This window comes from Pseudoliparis swirei, chromosome 4, assembly GCF_029220125.1.
Source record: "Pseudoliparis swirei isolate HS2019 ecotype Mariana Trench chromosome 4, NWPU_hadal_v1, whole genome shotgun sequence".
Taxonomy (NCBI): domain Eukaryota; kingdom Metazoa; phylum Chordata; class Actinopteri; order Perciformes; family Liparidae; genus Pseudoliparis; species Pseudoliparis swirei.
The window spans coordinates 16,206,559-16,218,340 of record NC_079391.1 but is presented as its reverse complement, the minus strand read 5'-3'; positions in this window follow the sequence as shown (position 1 = coordinate 16,218,340).

Sequence of the window (11,782 nt, the reverse complement as noted above, 5' to 3'; positions counted from 1 at the left end):
TCTCCAGTACACCTGCCTATAACAACCATTCTATGATTTAAAAAATATATCTACAGTCTGTTCCATCCTTAAGGAATGCTGGTGACGATTAAATTGGAATCATATGCGGTTTTAACTCTATCTCTATGGGAGCTATCAGAATCAGTCACACATCAGTTCACCCTTCAGTCCTAAAGGTGTCTGGAAATAAGTTTAGCATGTTGTCAGTGTCCCCATGATCAGTGTTCTCTCTACTATGTGTGTGTCTAAGCATGTGTCTTAGCATGTGTCTCTAATATTAACTGGACCTCCGATGTGTGTGCAGTTCTTTACATGTTCTCAAATGTGGAGTAATGCAAGTGTTAATTTCGTGTGTGCACCCAGTCCGTAGCCTCAACCTCTGCTTTCACCATTGTTCTTCTCTGTGCCTCCACTCTGGACCAACACTGTGATGTGGAGCTGCAGTGTCAACGACTGCATACAATCTGCAGGTCTGGTGTTCATTCAACAGCCGCTGCTACTCCTTGCTTCTCTGCATAGATCTCCGAGCCTCCACAGTTGGGTTTTCATGAACCTCAATCTCGTGTTGCAGGCCTTCCCTCGGGATCTCAGATCTCATCTTGTATCAAGGAGGAGTTAAGGGCACAATGTCTTTGGTCCCCTGGTGGCGAGTAGGGATGCAGGACTTTGAACCAAAGTCTCCACTGCTGGATGTTGTCATGCAGAGGTGTGATGTCATCATCATCTACTTTGTCCCACCGGACCCTTTGCTTCCTGTTCAGTGTCTCTTTAGTCTCCAGTTGAATCATTGGGTGACTAGTGGGTGTGGCACATTTCTGTTCAGTGAGTACAGTTCGCTGTCAGCTGTTGGATCTGGGCACGCCTAATGTGTCTCTGGTCCGGGCCTGGTGCTGTGGATCACTGTTGCCTTGTGGCTGTGGCTATGTGTTGGGTGCTTGTTATGGCGGGGTCGACATTATGGGAGTACTGAAGCGGTCCTGACTGAGACTGCTAACCCTGTGGTGGATAAGGACAAAAATTAGCCCAATGTCCAGCCTGACTATAATTAAAAATTTATTAATACTCGTCTAAAGCCTCCGTTGCCCCAGTTGTTACCCCTCTTACTCCTGAACGGGCTTCTTTTATGCAAATTCTCTCTCTGTTGTGGGCCCCATTTATGGGCTGCTGACCCGCCTGTTGCGGAACATAAGGTTTGAGGGAACTAAGCTTGAAGCGGTGCAAACGTGGCTTGCTGTGGCTGTTGATAGATCAGTGCTTATGGATTTGAAGGAGGAGCTGGATACGGGACTTAAGGTCCAGGTTGTGCTGCTGTCTGCTGCAGAGGGGGGGGCTGTTGAGGGGGAGTCTGCTGCTGTTGTTGAACAGGGGTTCCCTGGGGTCCATTGTACCCTCCAGGTCCTCCTCTGTATCTTCCTCTTCCTCCTCTTCCTCTGCCACCTTTCCCGTAATAGTTACCTCTAGGCCTCCCACAGTCTCTGGCAAAGTGCCCTGGCTCCTCACATATGTAACAATTGTATGGGCCTGTTGTCCTGCCTACTCTACCAGGTACATAGTTGGAGTCGTTATGGTGTCGTGTGTCGTCAGTCTGTCCGTACCACCCGTTATTCAACGGCTGGGGATTCATCTGTGGGGAGGGTAGACGGGAGGAAGGGGGCTAATTGTTGTTGTTGTGTTCTTTTATATTTTATCTGAACTGCTAAGAGAGGTGCCTTGTGGCTGGGAAAAACTGCAGTTATGCTTGAAAGGGGTCAAATCTTTAAGAGAGACTGAGGAAAAATTATAATAAAAATATTAAATAGATGACTATATAAAATAATAAAGGGGATCAATTTAAAACTGAATAACCTACAACCTTTGAATTAGAAGTCTCATTCTCTACCGACTGAGCTAGCCGGGCAATTGATCAGTTAATTTAAAGAAAAATTAAAAGTTTGGTTAAACAATGCATTTCTTTAAAGCATCATTTCAAAAAGTAAAAGATGGTCGCACACTCTACTAATTAATAGTTATCTTCAAATGGAATTCTTCCGTCACTGTTCTTGCTCTGTCCTGCTCTGTTATTGTCTCGCTCTGAGTGGCTGCAGGGTGAAGAACGGCGCGCTCAGCCAAATGGGGAAGGGGGGCTACTCTGTTGTGTGAAGGCGCGTGCTCAACGCGGGGCCGCGCCGCAGCTCTGTCACTCGCAGTGTTTACGTTTTTGCTCTTGTATTATTGCCGTGTTAAGCTGAGTTACCTCGTTGTTTCTCAGTATCCTCCTCAATCTCAAACTCGTAACTGCTCTTACACATAGTACATAATTGCCATACAATGTGTTCTTTACTCGGCAACGTGCCTTTCAGAACAATAAATCCTCATTTATCACTCGTGCAATTCAACAGACCAGAGCTTACGTTGACACCGTAAGGTTTCGACTTTGCTCTGTTGATTCCACTTTGACAACATGTATTCACCACCGGTATTCAACATTCATTCACAGTTTATGCATACACATGTGTTCTGATGCAGGTCCCTGATCTGCTTCGCCCCTGGCCGGCTTCCTATGAAGTCTTGCTACGTGCCTCCCTGAGGTCTTCAGTCCCTGACTGGCTCTCTGTAGAGTCTTTTAATGCCTCCTTGAGGTCTTCAGTCCCTGACTGGCTCTCTGTAGAGTCTTTTAATGCGGGCCCCTGACCCGTCTTCGGCCCCTGACCGGCTCTCTGTAGAGTCTTTAAATGCGGGCCCCTGATCTGCCTCGGCCCCTGGCCGGCTCTCTGTAGAGTCTTTAAATGCGGGCCCCTGACCCGTCTTCGGCCCCTGGCCGGCTCTCTGTAGAGTCTTTTAAATGCGGGCCCCTGACCCGTCTTCGGCCCCTGACCGGCTCTCTGTAGAGTCTTTTAAATGCGGGCCCCTGACCCGTCTTCGGCCCCTGACCGGCTCTCTGTAGAGTCTTTTAAATGCGGGCCCCTGACCCGTCTTCGGCCCCTGACCGGCTCTCTGTAGAGTCTTTTAAATGCGGGCCCCTGACCCGTCTTCCTGTCAAACTGTATCGTGATTTCCCTTTTTACGCTTTATTCTATTTAATCAAGTCAAAGATTTGGCAGTTTCAATACTCACTTCCAATACTCCTGATCAAATTTAGAGTGTTCAATTTGACTGATTTGAAATAAACAGGTTCAGTCTTACCTTATTTCGACACCTGCAGGTTTGATCAGTTTCTCGGAGCGGGCTTTGAAAGCAGTGGTCCGTCCGGGGGTCTCAGGTGCTGTCCTCCTCAGGTCTCTGGACCGGCTTTCACAACCATCGCTCTGCTACCATTTGTTGGAGTTGGACAGCGTCACACCACCTGGACGGTACTCACTGGAAGAAATAGCGGTAGACTTTTACTTTAACTCTATAAAGCGTTTATTCAAAATCAGGATACAAACAGACAATCATGCGCATGGACCCCAATCCAGAGCTGACACCGATGGCCCCAGCGCTGCAGAAAGGATGCCGGTTCGGAGTGTTCGGCCATTTTAAATAGCCGATCGGACCAGTTTTGATTGGTCAGGAGATAATGGGGTGGGGTTTTCTCATTGGCCCTTGTTCCTCTGCTTCCGCCGTTGTCGCTCCTTCATTGGTTCTTCTCGTCTGCCAATGAGTGCATATGTTGTGAAAAGAAGTGTGAGAAGGGGAGATAGTTGATTTAATAGTTCCTCTCTTGTAAGAAGACTCCTTCGGGCCTTATCTCTTCAGGGATGGGGCCTGGATCTTCTCGAAGGTCGTCCCCACACCGGGGGGGGGGGCTTCTTCCCACGTGTGAGTGTGTGAGCGTGTGGAGGGGGTCGGTGAAGGGGGGTCAGTGAGGAGGGACAGTGAGTGGCCTCGAGTGTCTGAAAGGAGAATAATGGCCACATCTGGACCCTTCCTTATCTATCTTCCTGGTGAGGTAAGGACTGTGATTGCTCTTTCTAAACTATGAATACAATGAGCTCTCTGTCTAGTCATCTTCTTGGATGAGTGCAGTGCAGAAGGGGGGGGGGGTGCATAAAAATTCCTTAGGTGTCACTGTTATCTTTCTTTAGATCAGCTCAGACGCCAGAGTGCCCTGCCGAAGATTTTAACTTCCATTCAGTGTTTTCCATCTTACACATAATATTTATGCAAACAATACTAGGCTGTGCTAAGCTAAAATATATATTCTTTACAATATGAATCACAATCCAAGAAATGACAGAGAGGGGGAAAGTCAGACATGAGAACAAGAGAGAGAAAGAAATTGAGTCAGAAGGAGAAAGATAAATATAAAAGAGAGGGATAAACCACAATCACAATGTATCATAAACAAGAGTGTGTGTGAGATCCGACTCTGATTAACCTAACATGAAACACCTGTGTGAGTGAGAGACAAACAGCTCTGAATCTGATGAAAGCAACCTGTCAAAACCTTTGGATTTGACAGAGAACCATAAATCTGATCCTAAAGGTATCTACATTAGGAGATTCTCAAGGCTTGTATAAATAATATATATTATAGCTTAGCATAGCCTAGTATTGTTTGCATAAATGTTATGTGTAAAATCACTGTGGAAGGTTAGAAACTTAACAGGGCACTCTGGCGCCTGAACTGATCAAAGAAGATAACGGTGACACTTAAGGAAGTTTTATGCGCCCCCCTCCCCCACATCACGCACATTCCAGAAGTGATCACATACAAAGAGCTCTATATACTCTCAGAGCAGGAGAAGGCAACTGGAGACAATTACTGAGCGCAGATAAGATAAGGAAAGGTCCAGCTTTGACGATTAATATCCGGATTCAACCACAGGCCTCTCTGACACACAAACACACACACGTGAAGAGGCCCTTTGTTTAAACGACCTTCTCGCAGTGCATCCCACCTAGGGTTGGGTACCGAAACCCGGTGCCAATATGGTACCCGTTCCAATACAACCGGTATTACCCGGACCGAAACGCAACGCACATTTCGGTGCTTCTTTCCGGTGCCTGAGCCGATTCAAATTGAAAAAAACTATTGTTGTGAACTTCTCTGGTGACTCCGCCCTGTCAGCAGGTTACGATAGCCTCTCATATTTAAGTTTGACAGCGGAGGCTGCGCCGTGTGTGACGGCGTGAACCCGTGTCGAGCACACCAGCGTCAGGCTGGGCGCGATGGGGAGACCTTCACCGGTCCCCTGAACACGTGGAGACCGATTATGACGAGCAGCCTGAACTCAGATTAGTACCGTAACGTTGATTGCAAGTCTTGCATTCATAAAAGTAGCCCAAGAAAGAATAAATTAGCCATTATAACCATGCTTAAGCTAGCTCGTAGCTAGCATTAGCTCGTAGCTAGCGCTTACCCGGTGTTACCGGGAATATAATGAAGGAGGAATAAAGACCGTGGGGCATCACTTTGTTTCAGTGTAACTCGCTGTCAGAAGCAAAACTTTATTTGTCACGTGTCATCTTCAGTACCTCTGATTGGTTGTTCTCTTTGCCCATCAAAACAGTGACAGGATTAACCCTATAAAGTCTGCACATGACAATACATTTCACATCATATAATGGAGAACATATATTGTGTATGTTAACAGTCTGATATCAATTGTGTGTCGGTGCTCCATGATAACGGCTTCTACAGGGAATATGGCCGAAGAGGTTTTTAATGTCCTCATTGTGCGTTTAAAAAAAAAAAGTATCGGTTCAGGCACCGTTTAGGCACCGGTATCGTTTTAAAAGTACCGGTTTAGCACCGGTATCGGAAAAAACCCAAACGATACCCATCCCTAATCCCACCTCGGAAGAGATAAGATTATCTTAGAAAACTCCCGAGCTCAGTCAAAGGAAGCTACATTTCCGCTTGATCCTGACGTAGCTGTCCCCTCTAGCGATTACGTCACAGCTCTAGACTTCCCTACACACACCCATTGAAAACTCCAGGTGGAGCGGAAAAACACATACAACTAGAAAATGCATTTCCTGCTGAAAATGCGTTGGAATGCTTAACATCTGAAAGCTTGAAGCTGAAAAATAAAAAATAAATTGCTGAAAAAGGTTTGAAAATAGCTGAAAATGTCTGAAAATAGCTGAAATATGAAATGAATAAGTGAAAATGTCTGGAAATAGCTGAAATATGAAATGAATAACTGAAAATATCTGGAAATAGCTGAAATATGAAATGAATAAGTGAAAATGTCTGGAAATAGCTGAAATATGAAATGAATAACTGAAAATATCTGGAAATAGCTGAAATATGAAATGAATAACTGAAAATGTCTGGAAATAGCTGAAATATGAAATTAATAACAAAATAGCTGAAAATAGCTGAAATATGAAATAAATAAGTGAAAATGTCTGGAAATAGCTGAAATATGAAATGAACAACTGAAAATGTCTCGAAATAGCTGAACATGTCTGAAATTAGCTGAAATTGTTTTTTAAAAAGCTGAACATAGCTGAATATAGCTGCCAACAGCTGAAATAGGCTGAACATAGCTTAAACATCTGAACATATCAAAAAGGGAAACTTCTTGCTAAAAATGTTGAAGCACAAACATATTGGGTGGAAATGTATAACTGGAAAAGATAAGCAAAACGTTATCTTCTAAATATTCAAAGATATGAATCACAAACATATACAAACTAGAACGGGCACTCGGTAGAGCGCATACCTTCGCATATCACAAGATTGGGCATTGAATTATGAACATTTTGGCATTAGTTGCATGCCAATTGGACAAAAATGTATCGTGCTATGGTAAAAAAAAAAGATTGTGATCTTTCCATGACCTTGACCTTGACCTTTGACCCGATCGATCCCAAAATCTAATCAACTGGTTCCCGGATAATAAACAATCATCCCACCAAATTTCATGCGATTCGGTTCAATACTTTTTGAGTTCTGCGAAAGATTTTGACCTGTTGATGACCTTTGACCTTGACCTTTGACCCGATCAATCCCAAAATCTAATCAACTGGTCCCCGGATAATAAACAATCATCCCACCAAATTGCATGCGATTCGGTTCAATACTTTTTGAGTTTTGCGAATAACACGCATACAAATAAATAAATAAATAAATACACGGCGATCAAAACATAACCTTCCGGCATTTTCAATGCGAAGGTAAATATAACATACAGATAACAGTAATAAAAATAAATAAAAAATTCGGCCCTGCTGGGGCTTGACGCGCAGGACTTCTTGTTCACCAAACACGCTCTTCTACCCACTAAGCCACAGCTCCTACATGAAGTTTCCTTTTCACACTGCATCAAGTTCTCTTCTCTACCAAAAGTCCAAAACCATAAAATTCAAATACACTATCCGATTCTTGAGGCACTGGCGGGAGTTGAACGGCACCACTGTGAAACACTTATTCTCAAATTATTTTCAAATTATTATTTTCAAGTTTTATTTTTGTCAATGCCGGGGCTGGATTTTTTTTTTCTTCAAGTTTTTGTTTTTCCACTGCCGGGGATTGAACGCAGGACTTCGCGTTGACCAAACACGAGCTTCAACCCACTAAGCCACAGCGCCTGCATGAAGTTTTCTTTTCACACTGCATCAAGTTCTCTTCTCTACCAAAAGTACAAAACCATAAAATTCAAATACACGATCCGATTCCTGAGGCACTGGCACTGAATGTGAAACGCTTATTCTCAAATTATTTTCAAGTTTTTTTTTTTCCAAAAAAAATTAGGTCACTGCCGGGCAGTGGTGTATAAAGTACCCAAAAGTCATACTTGAGTAAAAGTAAAGATACTTGATGGGAAAATTACTCAAGTAAAAGTAAAAGTCACCTATGAGAATACTACTTGAGTATTAAAGTATCTGATATTTTTTTTACTTAAATATCAAAAGTAATTTTCTGATATTAAATGTACTTAAAGCAACACTATGTAAAAATTGTACCTTAAAATAACAGCTTGAAAAAAATTGTGCCGCTACAATGACTTTTAATATGGCGATGTGCGCCTCCGCTATTGCCATCGGGGGTCTGTGGGGAAATAACTCCGCTATGTAAGATTCTGGAGCCGCCCGCTCCGGGGCGGATGTACTTCGACCTGCTTTCTGGCAGTGATTACGCAATGTCATAAAGTGCCACTCCACGCTCACAGCTCCAGTATAAGGGTAGCTTTTTTATGTAGCTTTTTGGTGTTGTCAACAATATTGTATTCTATCACACGTACTCCACATTCAAACATTTAGAAAACAACATATATAGGCTGAAAACGCGATCGGTATTTCATCTAAACTAAATGTTGTCATTCTTTGGTTATGTTGTTTCATTCGCCTTAGCAACTCAATCAAGGGGAAAAGGTACAATACGCACACAAAAAAAGGGAATGGGCGGATCTGCGAATTCTGGTGTTAACTCTCTCTGCTCAAATGGTCGTAAAAGAAAAACAAAGTCGATATGCGGAAACCCAAATGTTATTATATTAAATCAAATTCAATGCATCTGGAAGCCCCCAAAATGAACACATACACTAAAAAATCAAACCCACTCAAAACGAAGTATAATCCCCGGATCCCGACAGTCCCAAAGTCTTTGCAGTCCCCCAAAACAAAAGTAAATGACTGCACGCGCACACACACCCCCCTCCCCCCAAAAGCCGGCAAACAGCTGACCGACCAGGCGGAAACGTGGCGAGGCGCCGCGTTCAATCCCCGCTACTTCACCCTAGTCCGGTAGGTGCTGGGCCCAGTTCACAGTGTTCCTGCGCAGTCTTCGTATTAGTGATCCCGCCCGTTGGTATAAATCCAAAATAGAAACAGTCGCCGGATTGCTGCCGTTCTGAGTCCGCCGCCTGTCAGCGCGCTCCAAACAAAAAAAAACTCGCGTCACCTCCCCCTCGTCACCTTTTATAACCCGTGACACGTACAAATAATAACAATAATAATAATTATTATTATAATACAGGACAACACATGATCCTAACTCAATACAAGTGTCTGCGAGGCTGCGTCTATCGTCTATCGTAACTGGGTATTTACGACACTGAAGTAAACGTTAAATACCTCAAAAACTGAAGGGGGCGCTAAAAGGGGAAAACTACATAGTGGGGCTTTAAGTATTGAAAGTAAAAGTAAATGCTGTTAATAAAAAAAACAAAGGGTCAGAATTGTGAGAATTATGAAGTTTATTTGTTTCGGCCGCCATGAACAAGGAGTATGAGCTAGGATGAACTTAGCAATATATGAATACTATGAAATTACTAAAATATAAATACACGATTAACACAGAAAAAAACAGCACTAAAAGTAACAACCAGAATCATCACTTGAAACTGAACAAATTCCTGTTCATCTTCAAAATAAATTGATTTTCAAAATGAACAGATGTCAGTGTCGCTCTTCTGGGGCTGAAGACGAGTCCTGCGATGCTGAAGAGCCGTTCACAGGCCCTGGTGCAGGTAGAGTGTTTCTAGCTTCACAGATAGCAGCACACAGTTGGGAAGCATTTCAGCAAGTCAACGATCTGCTGAACAGGTCACGTCTCCATCCAGCTGTTTGTTGCTGTCATGCGCTTGAGATGACGAAGAAGAAGTCCTCTTCATCAGATGAACTGGACCTGGTGGCATCCCCTAGCTGCAGGGAGGGTTCTTCCATGTGCTGCTTGATTAGTCCATTCCTGAAATAAAGTGAGAGTATTATATAAATGATAGAATTAATAACACTTCCTAACATGTCATGACCCCAACCAAAAGTTTTGTACAAAATAGTTTGTTTTAATTTGAGGTTTATACATTTAGTTTCATGCACTGTCCATGCATCCATAGTTGATTTGTGAATATGCACTTGTATCTCTGTAGTTAAACACAACAACAGTCCCAAATCAATATCGTTTGTAACAATAATTAATATGCCTGTGTGTTCAATTGCTAATTGATTCCTGTATCAGGGTAAACTTATCTACAACAGAGATGTGTATAAAAGTACAGTCAGTCAAAGTAGGCCTATTACTGTGAATTCAAGCAGATGATGCCTATCATTTCAGTGGATAATTCTTTAAACTAATTGGAATCAAGGGACAAACATGTACAGATTTGTCATGTTTTATTTCCATATGGTGTGTATGTGGATTGCAAAGAAGAAGGCTACTTCTGACAAAGATAATTGAGAATTTAGCATACCTAGCGAGGAGAATTTAATTGCAACTACTACATGAACTGTTAAGTATTCAGAAATCCCCTGGTGCTGAACCGAAGAAAATGTCCGGAGTCGAAAAGTTCTAATAAAATGTATTTAATAAAAAGTATTATCAATCGTTGATAATAACTAATAACTGTTCAGATACAGAGTATAAATTCTCGGCCGAGGACTTCTAAGGCTTCACAATCCACAGACCACTCCTGGCTAAACCAATTGTAGTTAACTGTCTCTTGCTTCACCTAAAAGAAGTCTCTCGCAGCATCCGAAAGTTCATTTTATATTTCCCGGGCCCCCCCAGAAATATCCACTTCTCATTGGATACATTGTCTTGGTAACACCTTTCCCCAATTCGCTCATTGGCCGAGCCGTCTGGCTGTTGGTAGATTTGCATATCCACATGATGTCATCACTCCGGCCACCATTTGCTCTCTGACATGCGGTCCACTGCATGAATGGGGTTTCTTTCAGGGGCTCTCTCCATGCCGGGGGGGAGGGGTCTCCTTGCTGCCACTGATCTGTTTTCTTGGAACACAAAGAGATTCATCTTCACCAGTGTGTTACAGCAATGCATTAAACAATAATACACAGACACTTACCAAACAATATTGTAAATTATTAAACAATAACACACATTCTATAACAACATGTATGAAGTTATGGTACATTAGTAAATCCTAATTTACATATTGCTTTAGTAAATTATCTAATTCAACAGAAGCTATGCTGTGAAGGTAAGGCAAAATCACAATTAAATTTACATATACCATCTCGACTTCAGCCAGAAGGCGGAGGCTACTGTCCATTGTGCGAGGTTGTGGAGGTTTCCACATGGGGTGGAGAAAGGGGTAAACAAGGGACAAAAAGAGGGCAAGAAGTGCATTCATTTTGCACTGAATTGTAGTGCACTGTATTGCAGTGTACTTCGTAAAGTGTGCGGTAGTAGACACAGCCCCTGTTCTAACCACTAAGCCACAGCGCCTGGATGAAGTTTCCTTTTCACATTGCATCAAGTTCTCTTCTCGACCAAAAGTACAAAACCATAAAATTAAAATACACGATCCGATTCTTGAGGCACTGGCGGGAGTTGAACGGCACCACTATGAAACGCTTAATCTCAAATTATTATCTTTTTTTTTCATTTTCATTTTCCCGGTAGCCCCAGGAATCGTCCCGCTATAGGCGTTGGAATGCCCAAAATTGACGAAACTTTGAAACGCTGTAACTCCTCAGGGAAACGTCCGATCGACCCCAAACTTGGCACACATGTTCTTGGCGTCGACTCACCGGGTCAGATATTTTTTTGGTAAATTCGATTTTCTAAACTTTGAAATGCTGTAACTCCTCAGGGAAACGTCCGATCGACCCCAAACTTGGCACACATGTTCTTGGCGTCGACTCACCATGTCAGATATGTTTTTGATAAATTTGATTTTCGAAACTTTGAAACGCTGTAACTCCTCAGGGAAACGTCCGATCGACCCCAAACTTGGCACACATGTTCTTGGCGTCGACTCACCGGGTCAGATATTTTTTTGGTAAATTGATTTAAACTTTGAAACGCTGTAACTCCTCAGGAAACGTCCGATCGACCCCAAACTTGTTCTGGGTGGGTAGCGTCGACTCACCAGGTCAGATATTTTTGGTTAAAAGGTCCCAGAGTTTC